This window comes from Stomoxys calcitrans, chromosome 2 (genome assembly GCF_963082655.1).
Source record: "Stomoxys calcitrans chromosome 2, idStoCalc2.1, whole genome shotgun sequence".
In the NCBI taxonomy this organism is placed as follows: domain Eukaryota; kingdom Metazoa; phylum Arthropoda; class Insecta; order Diptera; family Muscidae; genus Stomoxys; species Stomoxys calcitrans.
In genome coordinates this window covers 153,778,609-153,797,973 of record NC_081553.1, presented here as the reverse complement: position 1 = coordinate 153,797,973, position 19,365 = coordinate 153,778,609, and the positions used below count along the sequence as shown (strand labels likewise).

The 19,365-nt window shown below is 37.5% G+C and overlaps 1 protein-coding gene across 11 annotated transcripts in view; it reads left to right on the top strand.

Annotated features, from left to right (window-relative positions):
- Positions 1-19,365, top strand: part of LOC106086255 (cadherin-86C) — a 295,580-nt gene that overhangs the window by 57,967 nt on the left and 218,248 nt on the right. The gene's annotated exons all lie outside the window — the stretch shown is intronic.

Here is a 19,365-nt window from a genome sequence, read left to right as displayed (position 1 = left end):
CGAACAAAATTATCTCACACCAATAAGTGCTGCCCGTTACAACGTTAAGCTCAATATAATGGGACCTACATTTAATTGGCGAATCCGAATGGCTTGCCGCAAAGCGATACCACTTAGTAGCACTAGGGGGGAAGCATTGTGGCGTTATTATTATAAAAAAATATATAATTCTACCTCCCCACAAATCCATTGATTGTTCCGCATGCTGTGTGCGTAATTTTAAAGAAATAAAAAAATTTAAAATCATTTTGCTGGTCCGAGATTCGAACCCGGGACCTTTGTATTGTAAATCTTAGGAAGTAGTGCCACAAAACCTCTAAAATCACACATGAGAGTGATTTTAGTAGAATATTGTGTCTATAAATAGAAAATGTCAAACATAAAAGCATGGCCATTTTTGATAAAGTTTGCTAATGAGTTGTTAGCTAATATTGAAAGGAAAAAAAGTGTCTTATTCACACAATAGTAATGTGGATGAATGCGTAGCACTCTGTGCTGGCTGGCTGATGTTTTAGCAAACATTTTTGCTGTTTTGAATAACAAATTTGGTTGAGTGTGAGGAGTGAGGACATTTTGCATCAATTAGGTCATCTTGCTCATGTTGATTGAAAAAACGATCTAGGGAATAAGTTTTTGAGAATAATTGTCTTTTTGAAGATTATGATTTTTGAGGAGGATATAAAATAAATCAAATAAAATTTAAAATGCAAATAAAATTGCCAAAGAAAGAATAGAGTTTATAACTGCAAAAACGTAGAAATCTTTTTGTATTTCTGATTTTTATTTCTACCTCATTTTCTTAGGTAATCTATAATAAATTAGGAATATTTAGGACTTATAAATCCATGATGCAAATTATAAGCATATACGGCAATAGTTGGATGCAATCATTACCGGACATATTTTTTGTTGGATTTTTTGTCTAGCTGGAACCGAAATAAAACCCCTTTTTAAAAAGTTTTAGGCAACATATCTGTAGGCTGACCAATCTTCATTCATCATCAGTCCATTTTGCCCCAAAAAGATTGTATGCTTTCACCTACTCACTAATTAGTGAGCTATGCAATGCTAGAAACATGTTCTTTTGAGACGAACGTTGGATCATATCAGGGTATCTTTCGTCGAGAGCAGCAAGAAAGGTAAACCACCAACCGCCAATATCTCAACTCAAAAAGAACATCCAGCATCACCAACATACATAATACCAAAACGGACTGATGATGAAGCTTGGTTTGCTTCGAAATCGCGATCTCCATGGCCTGCCCAATGCATTAATAGCAACCACATTTGGCTAAAACTCTTTAAAAAAGGGTCTTTATTTTGCTTTTTATTCTATAAGAACTGGATTGATGGCAAGTGATGGCAAGTCTTCTTCTGCAGCGTATTTCGTCTGCACTTGACAGTATTTTGAGGAAGGAACAGACAGATTTACAACCAGGACGTTCTTGTGCCGACCACATTAACTCCCTGCGCATAATCATTAGGGAGCTGTATTGAAAAGCTGAAGTTTCAATTTGTTTCAATGGAAAAGAGAGCCGACCTTTCAGGATCGACAAAGGAGTGAAGCAGGGTTGCATCATGTTACCGATGCTATTTTTAACTATATTGGACCCCGTATAAGAAGCTGCTAATGCCTCTTTGCGAATCACTTCAAGCACATACGATTGAATGAAAATGCTGCCAAAGAAGGCCTGAGGATAAACATAACAAAGACCAAATTTATGGGGATAGGAACATCAAATCTGACACCGCTCACTATAAACGACCATATCATTGAAGACGTTGACAACTTATTCTACCTTGGCAGCAATATGACAAAGGCTAGAAGCACCTTTCTTAAACTCATCATAGTTTGGAGATGCAGCGACATCTCAGATAATACAAAAGTCAGGATCTTGAACAGTAGTGTGAAATCTATTTTATTATATGATTGTACAATTTGGAACTTGACACAAGCGACTACCCGTAAAGTCCAAGTTATCATAAATCGCTGCCTACGTCAAATCCTTCGAATTTTCTGGCCAAACCGCACAGAATTGCAAATAAGAACAAACACTTCCCGCGCCGATGCAGAAATCCGAAAGAGAAAACGGACTTGGTTGGGTTATATCCTACGCCGACCACACAATGATATAGCAAGAAATGTCCTGGACTGGATACTGCAAGCATAGCGAAGGAGGGGAAGTCCGAAAAACACATTGATACGGTGTGCGTAATCGTTTTTGTACTATCCGAACCGGGCCCGCTCCGCCGCGCTTTCTTTAACTCTCTAATATCTTTTTAGCGTGGATATCAAAGTCGTGCCACTGTAGCCTATGTCCGCCTACGACGCTGAGCGCCTGCGAGAACATCGGAAAAAAATAAAAGCGGTGGCCATGTAAAAATTCTTCCCAAAGAGGTGTCGCACAGCGGCACGCCGTTCGGACTCAGCTATAAAAAAAGGTCCCTTATCATTGAGTTTGACCTTGAATCGGAAAGCACTCATTGATGTGTGAGAAGTTTGCCCCTGCTTGGTTCCTGGGCTAATTGTTACTCTACTCCCAAATGAAGAAAAGAAAAAAAAATCCACCGGAAAATTCGAATACATTAAGAGTTCTCCTCCCCAACATAGCATCATCGGGCGCAGCAGAGCGGGGCGGGCTCAGCTAGTCTTAAATATAAAAATCAATTTGTGTTTGTTTGTTTGTTAAGTATAGAGTCAAAAACGATTACCTTGAAATTTTCACAAATTGTGTAGGTTGGTCTGGAAGGAAACATAGGCTATATAATTTTTGATAGCGGAAAGGGGGCGGACGCTCTCCTTTACCCCAAAAGTACTACCCAAAAATAAAAGTGCAGCGATCGGGACGATATGGGGCTCAAATAAAAGGAATTTGAGAGTAGAGTTCGAATTTCATATTAAAAATTGGGTCCAATTAACTGGGGGGCCGCCCCAACCCCAAAACCCCGTAAAATACATTACAAATCTAGCATGTAAAACCAGATTGAAGTATAAGGGGTTACACCAACCCCCCGAAAACGCAACAAAAATCATATTACCCAATCACGGCTATACGGGACTCGGTTTATTTGTTTGTTCCGTAGAATCGAAAACGGCTGAACCGATATTCTTTAAATTTTCACACATTGTGTAGGTTTGTCTATACTTCATTCTTCGATATTGGAAGGGGCTCACCCTCCACTTTATAACAAAAACACCATCCAAAATCAAAAGTGGAGCGATAGGAACAATATGGGTATCAGAAGAAAGGTATTGGAGAGTAAAATACGAATATGGTATCAAAATTTGAGTCTAATAATACAGCGGGCTGCCACAACCCCAAAACTCTCTCAAACAGACATATTGGACATTTATGTTAGTAGTAGCAGTAGATTACAGATATGGAAAAAAAATTAAGTCGATGAATGGAAGGTGTCCCCTGGACTCAAATGAAAGGTATTTATGAGTAGATTACGAATATGACATCAAAATTTGCGTTCAAGTCTAGGTGGCGCTTTTTCTCTAAAAAATACGCAAAATAGGCTCTTTGAGCCATTATGGGACTCAAATGAAAGATATTTGAGAGTAGAAAACGAATCAATATCCAAATTTGGAGCCAAGTGTTTGGGGGTACGCCCTAAAGCACCCCCTATGCTGAACTTCATTTCCGCCTATGGTAGAATGGAACTCGAATCAACGGTATTTAGGAGTAAAGGACGAATTTGATATATATTTAACGGCTAAAGTGCCGCTGGGCGCCCCATTCTCAAAACACCTTCTAATCGGTTCATATTTACCGACCATGGCAATATGGGGCCCAAATTAAATGGATATGGGAGTTGAGCACGAATTTGATATCCATATTTGAGTCGAAATGTCTGAGGTGCCATCCCTCCCCCCCACAAAAGCACTTTTCATTATCCCCTTCTTTAAAAACAACCGATATTGGAGATTGCTAATGCGATTCGTTCGAAATTTTTTTGCACTCTTACAGTGACCAAAAACAAAACATGGTTTCCATTATTGAAGTCGAGTCTCTCGTGCTGTGTTAAAGAAGTTTATCGCGCGCTGCTTCCATTTTATGGTTAATGCTCATTTTTGGCTTAATGGGTACGCAAATAAGCAGAATTGTCTATTTTGCAGTGAAGATCAGCCAGAAGCATTGTAAGAGCTACCAATGCATTCAGAAAAAGTCACAGTTTGGTGCGGTTTATGGGCGAATCTTACATAACTGTGAATGAACGGTAAGCAGGTGCCTGAGTTGCATGACATGTTGTTTCAACAAAAAGGTGCCACATGTCACACAGAACGCGTACCGATGAACTTATTGAGAGGCGAGTTAAAATGTTCACCATTTTATTTTACTTTCGGGACCGGTCAATTGGCAGTCTAGATTGTGGATTTAACGCCTTTAGACTATTTTTTGTGGGCTATGTGAAAGCTCATCTCAACACAGACAGTTCCGCTTTAATTGAGGCATTGGAAAAAAACATTGAAGCATTTATTCGTGAGATACCGGCCGAAATGTTGGAAAGAATATGCCAAAATTGGACTAAGATGGACCATTTCAGATCTTTCAATTCTAACCTATTTTACTTAAAGCACCTCCTAGACACAAAGTTTAATGTCATATTCCTAATCTGCTCTCATATGCCTTTTATTTTAGTTTGAGATTGAAGAAAAATTTAGCGACTTCATTTAAGCAGAATATAGATTGCTCTTCGTAAAAATTTGTCCAAATTAATTTATTTAAAACACTTTACAATTATAGTTGCTTATTGTTTTCTGTTTGTTTGTGTAAAATTAATGGGAATAGAAGTCATTTAAATCCAATTGAACGATTCAAATAAAAACCTGTTGAAATCATTAAACTAGTTTAAGAGCAAATTAAAGTTTGCGCAAAAGACAAAAATTCATCAAAATACAGAAGCTGATTCGGAGAGTTTATCAATATCAAATTTGGATATTCGCAAAGACTATGACATTTTGAAGGATTTGAAAGATTAGGATCGGCCTATAAATAGTGTGTTGAGAAACAGTATAAAATTTAGCTCTTTATGACCAAAAGTCACCACCAATGGGTCAGTTCCTGCACCTAGTAGCGACCACAATTTTCAATAAAAATTTTGAGGCATCTTTATAAATTTAACGGTGTCAGAAGATTTTTTGTCAATTTTTCGATTTTGAATAAATTTGAGATGCTTTTCCTTAGTGGAATGTTCAGGCGAAATTTATTAGATATACGTGGACATTTTGCTCGCGAATGAAGAGCGAGACTAAACTTTCCTGATTGATATCAACAAAGGGCAGTGTTAGAACTTATGGCGAATAAACCTTTAGAAATAAAAAGGGTTCATAAATAAATAAATTTAGGAATTACCATGGATCATTGGTTGGAGAAAAATTGCTTTAACCAGAGGTTAGGAAAAGGCCAGAGTATCGGGAGTTGATACCATCAATATAAAACTATTTCTTCCAAAAATTAAGAAATTCCACGGAGGTGTGGGAAACCAGTAGGAAACCATGGGATTGTGGTCACACAAAATGACAAATATGGTAGTAAAGTTGGGGAAAATAAAAATGCTCCCTTTAAAATCAACTTACATTTGTATTTTATTAATACTTAGGTGAAATGTGATCTGGTTCGCTGCTGAGACAAAAAGCGACCATTTGCTTAGTCTTTACTTGCCAGGGCAGTTCGTAGAATATGAACTGCCAACGAGCTAAAAGAAAACGGGCACTAATTGCCATATCAATATAAATTAAAAATAGGGGCCAAATTTATATACTGTAAAACTAATACATATTGATTCAGACATGTTCAAAGATTTTGAGTTATATTCAAACAAGTTCATAATTTCATTCAAAGATATTAAATTTTTTAAAAATAAGGCAAACTGCAGTAAACATCCTGCCCCGCTTGGCCAAAAAGAGAAGATCTTATGTCCTTAAAGAGTCCTCTGAAGAGGGTCCAATGCCATCATCGCAATCTGCACACATCGCCGTAAATTTGTAGTGGGAGGAAGTGATAGAGTTGACCGTTGTCGTTTGCGCTCGTTTAAATTCTGTCTCTCCTATTCATTTTGGTTTCTTATCACCTTTCTCCGCCTAGTACCAGTAGAGCGTACATTTCTTTGAGTTTTACATCTAATGGAAGGTCTAGCTTGACTACGATCTGTAAAAGGAAGATGCAATAGCGTATTATGTGCATGGCCGCAACGCTGACACAAGTCCGGTGATGTCCAGCCTGATGAATCATGTGACCTAGCCATAAAATTCATACAAAACCCATGAGCTCGCACAGCACGACGCCGATGCTTAACGCTCATTGCCAAGAACTTTCTGCAGGATTTCAACGGATGATACTTATAGCAGATGAGACACTGGTGTAGGTTTGTATTCTTAGGACCCCTATAACGGAATATTTCTATTGTATGTATAAACGAAAAAGATTTGCAACATTTTACAAAAAATTTTAATAAGTTTGGTGCATGTACTGGAGACCTTTTGAATTTAGTGAAAAATTTAATTTTTAAATAAGTTTGGGAAAGTAGAATATTTTTGGTTTTTAGGATATTGTGGGAAATGGATTTTTATTTTTAGTCTTTATCTCAGTGGGTAGAAGGCAAAGCTTCGTTATTGGTGTTGTGAGAACACCCATTCCTGTTCGAATATCCACCACTCTAACATGACCATCATTACCGTAGTACACGGTCTTAATCCTCCCTAATCGCCATTGGCATGGTGGGAGAAGTTCATCTTTAATGACAACAAGTTGACCGATAGCGATATCGTCCTTAACATTTTGTGGGGATCATCGGTCATAGGGGATAGTGGCCGTGAATTCAAAACCGCTTCAATAGGAATTCATAGAGTGGAAAACTCTTCAAAGGTGTATTTATAACTTTGTGCCACCTTTCGGAAAAGAGTTTTATAGGATTTTACTCCAGCTTCCCAAATCCCTCCCATATGTGGGGCATTTGGGGGGATAAAAGACCAATTAAAACCGTGGGATGAGTACTTTTCAGAGATGTCCTTGAATGAGGACTTTATAAACTGTTCAAAGGACTCTCGAAGGATTCTTTCAGCCCCCACAAAATTTGTTAAAGTTGATTTGGTAGGCCTCTTCGACCCACAAACCTTGTAAAGGCTGCAATAAAAGAGTTGGAGGTGAGGTCAGAGCAGATCTCAAGATGTAAAGCTTTTGTGCAAAAGCAAACAAAAATGCAGACATATCCTTTATAATATGTCGCTTGTCGAACAATTAAAGTCTTTATGGAAAAGGGGACCGCGAAATCCAAGCCAGTTACAGTAAAAGGAAGAGAAAAATTACTTCTTTCGTGATTAAACCTTGAAGGTGGGACTGCACAGAATTATCAGTTTGAATTCTTAAATAGACAGCAGCACAGTACGCATTTTCTGAGGCGTCACAGAAACCGTGTATTTGTGTATGATATAACGGGGCAAAATTGATGCAGCGGGGTATCTTTATATCAGATAGGAAAGATTTTTTATAAATTTATTCCACTTTAATAGAGAGGAGGGCTTGACATTCTCATCCCAATCGGTCCCTTACATCCACAGCTGTTGCAAAAGGAGTTTTGCTTGAATGATTATTGTAGAGATCCAACCAGCTGGGTCAAATAGCTTTGAAGAAGCCGATAATATTTGCCTTTTGGTTATATCTTCAGAGGGCGATATGTTGGTGATTTGATACGAAAATTGATCTGTTAGAGCGTATTGATACAAAGAATTCAGTCTTGTCTTTATTGAAGTTAAATATGGAATGAATATGACAATAAGTTTACAGAAAGCAAATGTATGTAGTTTTATAAATAATTTGTTGCTGTACAGTAATAATTACAACATGCCTCCTCAACATAATTGATTTTATAACTACAATCATTTCAAACATTTTACAAAATTAAATTCGTAACTATTAAAGTTAATGCCAATATTGTTTGAACAAAAATAATGTTTAGGCTTTGGCGCAGGTTTCGTGAAAAAATCGGCCACCATTTTGTCTGTTGATAAATATTGTAGTTCAACAAGTCCTCGTTCAACAATATCCTTTATGAAATGGTATTTATAATGAATGTGTTTGGTTCTTGAATGATGAGCTCCAAACTTAGCCATTTGTTGTGCACTTTGAGAATCTGTGTATATAGTGATCGGTTCTTCTTTTGAAAATCCTAGTTCTTCAAGGATATAGTTTAAATATGATGCTTCTTTTGCGGATTCTGTTAGCGCAATATACTCTGCTTCAGCACTAGAAGTCGCAACAACTTTTTGTTTTTTAGATTCCCAGGATACTACACTATTTGCCAACACAAAACAAAATCCAGATTGAGATTTTCGATTATTCACGTCTTGAGCCCAACTGGCATCATAAAATCCTATAATAGGTTTTGAGGTCTTTTTGTACGTTATAACTGCGTTGCTTGTGGTACTGAGATATTTTAGTACTTGAAAAGCAGCGTTTAAATGTTGCTTCCGTGGATTTTTGGAAAATTGTGATAACATGCTAACAGCACACGCTATATCTGGCCTACTGTGGAGGGATATGTAAAGCAAATATCCAATCAATTCCTGATATGCTTTCTCGTCCACTTTTTCTGTATTGTTCCGTCCGGTTTAATTTTTGATTTAAACACCCATTTACATCCCACTGGTGTTCGCCCTTCTGGTAAATCGGTTAAATACCAAGTATTATTTTTCATTAACGACGAATATTCGTCTTGCATTGCTTTATACCATTGTTCTGCTTCATTCGAAGTCACCGCTTCATGTACTGACTTGGGGTCCATTAAATTTTCAAAAACATTGTTGGAAGATTCATTTTTATTTCTAAAAGCCCAGGATCTCAGCCTTTCTCTAATTGACTCACCCTGTACAGTGGGTTGCACAGAGATATTTGGTAATCCAACAGCATTTTCTGCTTCTAAACCACTTATAGAGTCAACAAAATCATCTTCACAATCCAACATCTCATTATTTTGCCCTCTTCCGGATTCATTAATGGTATTGTCCTGAATTTCCGAATTATCAACGTCATCCGATGTTCTTGCTTCTACATTGTTGGGTTTCGCACATTGAAATTCGTAAAACATTTGAACATCTGTGTTGTCTTGGGGTTTATACAATTCGTCCTCAATAAATCTAACGTCTCTACTCTTTATGACAGTTTTTGTTCCGGGTTTCCACAATCTATAAGCCTTTGACTCATTTGAATATCCGACTAGTATATATTCAGCGCTTCTGGCATCAAATTTAGACTTATTTTTCTTATTAAGCGCATATACTTTGCATCCAATCTGTCGCAAATGCTTCACACTCGGTTTTGCTCCTGACCACAATTCTTCAGGTGTTTTTGTATTATTTAAATTCGTAGGACATCTATTTCTAATAAAAATAGCAGCACTTATCATTTCTGCCCATAAACTAACTGGAAGATTTGCTTCTAGCATGTAGCATCGACCCATTTCCACTAAAGTCCGATTCATGCGTTCTGCAACTCCGTTTTGTTGCGGCGTATATTCAGCAGAAAGTTGCCTTTTTATCCCATTATCCTTCAAAAACTTTGAGAACTCAGTGCTTACCAATTCTTTAGCATTGTCACTACGCAATGTCTTAATTTTCTTGCTAGTTTCATTTTCAGCCATCAATTTGAATTCTTTAAACTTTTCCAAATATTGATCCTTACGTTTCAAAAAATAAACATACGTTTTACGTGAAAAATCATCAATAAACGTTGCAAAATAGTAACTTCAACCCATCGACTCACATTTCATGTGACCACAGAGATCTGTATGAACTAACTGCAAAATTTCTGTTGATGATTTTTCGTTCTTATGTGGAAAAGGAGTTCTACTTTGTTTACCACGAATGCAAGTTGTACAGTCTATATTCGCATTCCTTATATTTGGCAACCCGACGACCATTTCATAAGACGACAATTTAATTAAATCTTTAGCATTTAAATGTCCAAAACCATGCCATAATTTAAAGTCTTTTTCTCCGGATGCTTGCACTGATTTGGTTACCTCGCTACTCATGCGAACTACATAAATGTTATTTCGCTTATAACCTTCTGCCAAAATGTTCTCATTTCTGCAAATTATCGCTTTCGAGCCTTTCATCCTTATTTCACAGCCTAAGTCAGTTGCTTTACTTGTTGATATAAGACTATGTTTCAATTCCGGGACAAATAGTGCGTTTTCTAAGTAAATTGATTTACTACGACCATTAACTGTGACGGAAATTCCGACTTTCCCTTTGCCCTTTATATCAATCTCCGTATCATCTGCTAACTTGACTGTCCCTCTATAACTTAAGTCAATTTTGACAAATAACGATTCTTGATTGCACATGTGAGAGGATGCCCCGCTATCTATTATCCAATCGTGACAAGATATTGCAGAAAAAACGTTTTCTGTGGCTCCAAAATTATTTGCATCTTCTTCAAATCGTTCATTTGATGGCTTCTCAACGGATAAATTTGTTCTACAGTCTTTGGCCTTATGTCCCTTTTTCTTACAACGATAACATTTAATAACATTCTTGAACATACCTTCTTCTCCATTTCTTTTATTGCTAGAGGATCCATACTGCTTCTTTTTGCCATAATGATTTACCTTCATTGCAGAATCTTGATTTGTTTCATCCTTATCTCCGATTTCAAGCAGCCTTGATTTCAAAACGGAAATTTTTGGAAATAAATTCGCTGTATCCACTGCAGCTTTAATCGCCGAAAACTTTTCTGGTAACGCATCAACCAAAACAACCGCCAGCAAATCTTCATCAAGTTCGACACCCATTTCAATAATTGAAGATACACAAATGTCAAATTCTATTATGAATTCTGACACATTTTGGTTATATGACATTTTGAAATTCAAAAGTTTTCTATAACATTCTATTTTCTTTCTTGTTGATTTGCGGTCAAATGTATCTTGGAAATAGCTCCACATTTCTTTCGATGTTTTGATGTTCCTTACCATGTTCAGAATGTTCGGTTCCAAGCTCAGCAAAATTTCAGCCCTTGCATCCATGTCTCTCTCCTTGAAATTTTGGACTTTTCTTTCAAATTCTATCTTTTCATCATTCGTTGCAGTCGATGGCAGACCCTTGCTTTCTGGAGATTTTTCTATTCCCGAAGTGATGTTCAATAATCTGTTTTTGTGCAATATCGCTTCCATCTGCGTCTTCCATGTTGCAAAGTTATTCCCGTTCAACAGCGGAATTCGACCATTGTACGTGGCCATGTTTTCTTCAATTTACCAAATCCTTAGACAAACGTTATTCCGAAAATAAATTTTTGCCAATACGCAGCAAACCAGCTAGCAGCAAAATCTCGTTACTCTGACACACAGGATAACTGGAATAACCAAACGCTAATCTCTTTTATCTTTTAGCAATTTCAAGTTATGAGTCTGGGCCCATAACCTATTGATACAAAGAATTCAGTCTTGTATTTATTGAAGTTAAATATAGAATGAATATGACAATAAGTTTACAGAAAGCAAATGTACATATGTAGTTTTATAAATAATTTGTTGCTGTACAGTAATAATTACAAAAGAGCGTTCCATTGGATGCCCAATGTCTTTGTCGAACTAGTTTCATTGAACTTTAGAAAATTCGTGTCTAATAGGCAATTTTTTGGGACGGAATCGATAACTTCTTTTTGAAAGGGAAACCAGCTGACTCGATCGATCAATTGCGATAAGGAATCAATAGTAGAGTCTATATTGCGTGCACCTGAGAGGACGAATAAAGTGTAAAAAAGTATATTTGATTAAAGTTCATTCAAAATTTTATTAAAAATGCATTTACTTTCTTTTAAAAAATCCACAATTACTTTTTGGGCAACCCAATATTACTCTGCCTTACAAATTCGCTGCGAGCTTGGAGACTCATTTCAGAAATTCTTGGCAGTTCTTAAGAGAATGACTGGAATTACTAATCTTACAGGAAAATTGGGCTTTACTTTCCGTATGAAAAAATGGGCATCAGAATCCTGTTTTCTATTATTTCCTTTCTTGGTGCCCTGGATACTATGGAGCCTTTCGACCACCTCATAGCGGTTGGAAAGGAAAGTATCCATCCGATTCCAGTTAGGGAGTTCTCTATGTGTTTTCAAAGACTGTTCCCATAGTGAAAGGGTTTCATGTGGGAGTTTTGTTGAGCACAAAAACACTAGGATAGGGTCCCAATCGGCTGTGGAAGTTTTCTGGGCATTTAAAGCAGCCAAACAGTAATTTATTGTAGCTTGGATTCCCTGAAGGGCTTCGCTGCTTTCGAAAGGGATTTGCTTTAAATTGCGCACGATTTTTAGTTGGTTGTCAACCAAAATTCTCCTGTTCTTGTAACGAGTCCTTAAAGCATCCCACGCCAGCGCAAAGTTTTTCCCACAGAGCTTATATTGGGTTGCCCAAAAAGTAATTGCGGATTTTTCATATAGTCGGCGTTGACAAATTTTTTCACAGCTTATTAAAATGCATTTACTTTCTTTTAAAAAATCCGCAATTACATTTTGGGCAACCCAATATTTTTTCACAATAAGTGCCGCCTGGCCCCTTACCTTCAAACGAAGGTGGTACAACTTTTGTACCGCCGATAATTTGGGATATTCTCCATACACTGCGGAGAACATGTCCCTAAATGAGGGCCATTCCTCATAACCCCCATAGAAGATCTCTGTGTCGCAAGGAGAGACCTTTATGCAGAGAACAGAGCTTTCCATAATTGGACTTTCTGAGGACGAAGAATTTGAGGGGTTTATGCTGGTCCAAAATCCTGGCTTTACAAGTTTGAAAATCACTTGTACATTTAACTATCTTTTTTCTAACTGATTGTAGCAGCTCTGCATCCGAATTTGAGTCTTTTGAAATACAATACATAGTGTCCTGTACGACTTTTGAAGAATTGCTCATCTATCATTTAGCTCCTAAAGAGCAACTTCCAGAAGAGAATCCGAAAGGTCCTCAGCGGATGTGTCGCTAAAGCTAGAGGAAAATGTTATCAAATTATGGGAGTCGAAAATGAATTCTTCCATTGTTAGAAGAGGATTATTCCAAAAGAAAATTTATTAAAAGGAAAAATTATTAAATTGTAATTTCGAAGGAATCGGAGTGCCTACAGAGTGTTGAGAAACTTTGAGCTTGCGTATAAAAAACCAATAACAAAGGTTTTTAAAGAGGACAAACCTATAGGAGAACATAAGTATTTTCGTTGTATTTATTTATAAATATCGTTGTATTTAAATATTGTGTATCAATATGTAACTATATGTGGAAAAGAAATAGATAATTTTCAAAAATATGGAGATATGAAAATTTATATATAAAATTTTTTGTCTTCTATTGGCACAAAATTAACTCAAAAAGGTGATTTTTGAATGTGGCACTGACAGGTTTATACTGTCCAAAAGGATTAAATCCACGTAGCTATACAAAACTGTTCCCACATAAATAATGCTAACCAAAACTGGGCATAAAATTCATAACACATGTAAATTTTGGGTTTTGTCGTTTAAGGCTTTGTTACTTAGCACTGGGGTTATACCCAAATAATTTAATTTGGATTTCATGTAGAACAAAAACGTCTGTAAAATATTTTAGAGAAAAATAATTTAACATTAAATAAATATTGTTTTGGCAATATTTTTACAGTTTGAATATCACTGTGGTTCTTTACTCACTTCTCTCTCCTTAATTTCCACTTTTTCTTTTTTAGCAAAAAGACACTTTATTTTTCTCGTTAAGAAAAGATAGATATTTAAAGTATAATTTGTCAATAGCACTTCTTCAACAAATTTTACTTCAGTAGCACTATTTTAAGAATACGAGAATATGGGAAATAATGATAAAACATGCTTAGCACTGGCTGTCACTTAATACTTCGTTAGACTTTTTAGTAGAGATGAGATTGCAAGCAAAGCTCGAATGGACCATGTTAAAGCTTATGGGGAATAAACCTTTAGAAATAAAATGGGTTCATAAATAAATAAATTGATGAATTACCATTGTACCAGAGGTTAGGAAAAAGCCAGAGTATCGGGAGTTGATACCATCAATATAAAACTATTTCTTCCAAAAATTAAGAAATTCCACGGAGGTGTGGGAAACCAGTAGGAAACCACGGGATTGTCGTCAAACACAATACCAAATATGGTAGTAAAGTATGGGGAAATAAAAATGCTCCTTTTTAAATCATCTTACATTTGTACTTTATTAATACTTAGGTGAGATGTGATCTGGTTCGCTGCTGAGATAAAAAGAGACCATTTGCTTAGTCTTTACTTGCCAGGCCAGTTCGTAGAACATATGAACTGCCAACGAGCTAAAAGAAAATGGGCACTAATTGCCATATCAATATATAAAGGGTGATTTTTTTGAGGTTAGGATTTTCATGCATTAGTATTTGACAGATCACGCGGGATTTCAGACATGGTGTCAAAGAGAAAGATGCTCAGTATGCTTTGACATTTCATCATTTTTCGGGATGCATGGGCAGTTCTTGAACGGCTTCTGGTTGCTCTTCACTCCAAATGCGGCAATTTTGCTTATTTACATACGTAGCCATTCAACCAGAAATGAGCCTCATCGCTGAACGGTGAATGAACACATTTCGAACCGAACACTGATTTTGGTAATAAAATTCAATGATTTGCAAGCGTTGCTCGTTAGTAAGTCTATTCATGATGAAATGTCAAAGCATACTGAGCATCTTTCTCTTTGACACCATGTCTGAAATCCCACGTGATCTGTCAAATACTAATGCATGAAAATCCTAACCTCAAAAAAATCACCCTTTATTAAAAACTAGCTGACCCGGGCCCGCTCCGCTGCGCCTTCTATTACTTTATATGCTACAAAATTTTCCTTGCAATTTTTATTTTCGACAATTAAAGAGCTTTTAGTGAAATACCATGCTACGACTAACAGTTTAACAATATAAGCCATAGTCTGAATCCCATATGATGTTTATTGGTCTACGAATTTAAGTTTGGATGTAAGGTATACTCCATTCTTAAAATACTTTATTTCAGCCCGATATCCTCATGATATCTGATTTAGGGGTGTTTTCGTGGGTGAGGTGGTCCCCCAGACACTTGGCCCTGAAAAAATATCAGCATCGTGCTCTTCTTTCAAATACCATTTATTTAAAACCCATATTGCCATTGGTTTAGGGGAGTTTACACAATGAGGCGTCCCCCAAACACATGGCCCCAAGATAAATTCGTTTTCTAATCTCAAATACATTTCATTTAGGCCTCATATTGGCATGGTCGACAAATTTTTACCCTTTGGGGGTTGTTTTGGAAAAGGGGTGTTGCCCTAAATATATGGACCTGCATTTGGATATCAAATTCGTATTCTACTCCCAAATACCTTTATTTGAGCCCCATATTGCGATGGTCAGTAAAAAATTGCTGCTTGATGGGTATTTTCGGAAAGGGGTAGGCCACCAGAAAATTAGTCCCGAATGTGGGACTAATTTATTTAAGCTCCACACTGCCTGATTTAGGGGTGTTTTGGGATTGGGGTGGTCCCCTAATCACTATGCCTGGAAAATGTATCAAATATGTATGGAAAATATGTATGCTATTGGCCTCAAGATTGGATATCAAATTCGTTTTCCAATCTCATTCTAACTCCTTTTTGCAAACGTCAGCAAATATTTCCGATTTGGGGTATGGGCCCTAAAAGCTATAAATATTTAGTTCCACTCTCAGATACGTGGTCTACTCCCAAACACCTTTAATTTTAGCCCCATATTTCCATAGTCTTCAAACATGACCAGCTTTTTGTTGGATGAGCGGCCACTTAGTGAGTTGGCTTTAAAAATAAATATCGGATTCGTGTTCTACTCTAAAAATCCTCTTATTTGAGCCTCATATTGCAATAGTCAGAAAATACTTCCTATTTGGATGGTGTTGTGGGGGTGGGGTGGCCCCATAGACACTTTTCCCGAATATTGATATCAGATTTGTGCTTTACTCCCAAATACCTTTCATTTGAGCCTCATATTGCTATGGCCGTAAATTTGTCCCCTTTGGGGGATGTTTTTGATGAGAGGCGTCCCCCCAAACACTTGGTCACATATTTGGATATCAGATTCGTATTCTACATTCAAATACCTTTTATTTAAGCCCCATATTCCCATGGTCAGTAAATAAGTCCAGTTTTGGGGGTGTTTTGGGGAAGGGGTGGACCCCCAGAAACGTGGTCCCACATTTGGATATCAGATTCGTATTCTACCCACAAATACCTTTCATTTGAGTCCCATACTGCCATGGTCGGTAAATATGTCCGATTTAGGGGTGTTTTCGGGCTTGGGGTGGTCCACCTAGCTCTTGGTCCGACAATTGAATATCTGATACGTTTTCTTATCCTAAATACCTTTCATTTGAGTCCCATATTGTCGTGATTGGTCTAAATATATGTTTGGTAGGTTTTAGGGTGGGGCAGTCCCCCTAGGTACCCCATCCGAAATTTGTATACCAAATTTTGTATAGTATCCTAATATGAGATCACACAGAATCTTGTTTAAATCGCACCATGCATCTGCGACATCTGGCGTTTCTGAAAATTAGGGTAAGGGGGAGGGTCCGCCCCATTCAGATATCAAAAAATGTAGTACCCTATTTTCACTACGGGGTCATTATGCACCATCTGTGAAAATTTCAAGAAAATCGGTTCAGCCGTTTCTGAGTCTATGTATAAGGAACACACAAACATACAAACAAACAACAAACAAACCTACAAACAAACACAAATTGATTTTTTATATAAGATAGGGGGAAAATTTATGTACTGTAAAACTAATACATAATGATTCAGACATATTTAAAGATTTTCAGTTATAATCAAATAAGTCCATAATTTCAATTCATAATTTCATTCAAAGATATTTCATTTTTTAAAAATAAGGGCAAACTGCAGTAAACAGGTAGTAAAATAATGGCTTATTATTTACCTTTAACTAGATCAAGCTAGTCCGGCGGGGCATTTGCTGGCTCCAATTAATGATAGTTCAGCATGAAAAACGGAATTAAACTACAGGTTGTATAAACGGCGATGTCGACGCATCACAATTTCTCATTAAGTCGAATGTGATAAAAGAAAGGATATCCCCGTTAATTGGAATCATATTCCGTACGGCCACGGGAGAGCCCGCAACAGTCAAGGGAAAGTATGTTCTGAAAATGACTATAAGCAGTATGTTCGTGTACGATAAGTTTAAGAATATTATGACTGACCTCGTCTAACATCAAAATACCGTACCATGAATGTGGGTTTTGACGAGAATACCCATTTGAGGCAAACGATCCAGATATAATACTTCAAAATGCCGAAGCAACAATATGAGTGCCAATTGATGTTATTTATGAATGGTTGAACCAGCAGAAACCAAGAACAACAACATCTTAACAGCAAATGCCCTGGTAACGGCCAATGATGAGTGACTAATCCAAGTGTGAGTTCTGAACCTGTCAAGCAAGCACGAGAAAATTGATAAATTCTCCGACGTTGAACAATGTACACCAGCCGAAGCGATAGTGAATTCAAAAACCATGGTTCAAGCTCAAACAGTCCCTCACCTTCTGGGAAGAATAAGGCTAAACAATTGCTTTATAAACGCGTATACGCTTTGAAATCCAAGCCCGCATATAGACTGGAAAGGACCTCAGCTATAAACATATAAAATGTTGTGAAGATATCTTTATCCGTTCACAAATGACATATATATTTTCACTATTTTTTTCATCCCACCATGCGACATGTAATTCTGCGAAGTGGAGCCAGAAGGACCAATCTAAACTTACAGAGGAGTTCAATTAAGATTCTTATTTCTATGAAAGCTTGTCTTAGTTTGACTCTACTATCAACCCATATAGGTGGGAATAAAAATTGAGCAGAATGAATAAACAAATAAGTTACACAATAATTATAATTGTAGCCGATGAGTGGAGCGAACGTGTTTTTATTTCGCTCCTCAAAAAAAAAAAAGATATCCGTATCTCAGAATAGGTAATACCTAACAGTACATGAACATGTGTGGAACTCTGTAGAGAGTCCACTCGTACAAATGATGAGTTGCGAGTATCAAGGGGACATATTTACGCTGCGTTTCTGCGTCGGCGGAATGTATTGATACCGTCAAATAGCTTGTCAGAGAAATCCACGCAAAGCTCGACTAGGTGAGAAATATGGACATCACCCAGCTCACAAAGACGACGGTCTTCATCAAGGGACGGCAAGGCAGTAAATTTACGACGGAAAGCTGAGATTTTTGTTGGGTTTTGAGCAAGCAAATCTAAGGTTTGGTCGCCGATAAGTGGGTCTTCCACAGGGAGGAGAAAGAGGAAGGCACTCTCCTTGTGGTTGGCATTGATCAGGTCATTGAACCGTAGTATTGCCATCTAAAAGATCATGTTACACGGATGGATCTAAGCTAAAGGACAGAGTGCGCCTGAGGGTTTACATTGAGAACCCAGGGACTGAGATCTGTTTTAGACTCCCTGACCATAATACGGCCCTGCAGGCGGAGATCCGGGCGATCACGGAATGCGTGAAGTGGTGTGGTGCTAACGCGAGGACGTCGCGTGTGAACATCTTTACCGACAGTAAAATTGCCATAAGGGCATTAACAACCAGGACGGTAAGGTCATGAACAGTCTTGCAGTGTAAGAAGGAGATTAACGCCTTCTCTGAGGATGGCAAATTCCGCATCGTTTGGGTGCCGGGCCATAACGGAGTAAGGGGAAATGAAAGGGCAGACGATATGGCGGTGATAGCTAGAGGACTGCCGTCAATAAACTTGGTTAACCCGAAGCCTTTCGGGTCGAAGCAGACCGAGTTAAGAGAGTGGGCGACGAACGCTCATGCAACCCTGTGGAACAGCGAAAATCCTATGGGAAAGAATGTAAGAAGGAGGTCAGTATAACTATTGGTATCATGACGGGACACATAGGTCTACGAGCTCACTTATGTAAAATCGGTGCTGCTAGTGATAGCATGTGTAGGGCATGCGGTGGAGATGATGAAACGTTGGCTTTCGCTTATAACAGATACCAGCACGCACATAGGTGGACACAATACCAGACATGAACCATCTTAGGGTAGTGGTATTGAAAACAATAAAGGATTTTGTAAGTAGCACGGAATCCCTAACTTAATATTTTCTTTTTCGAGTTTACTTTTTTTGTATTTAGAGCGTGCGACGAGCCGATTACTGGCTTGGATGCAAATGCTACAATATTACAAAGCACTTTTTCTGCCTAACTTAAAAAATAGAAACAGATTACCCTATGGTCTACCGCCGGTCACTATCCCATTGTATAAATAAGTTACAGATATTCTTATAAAATATACCCC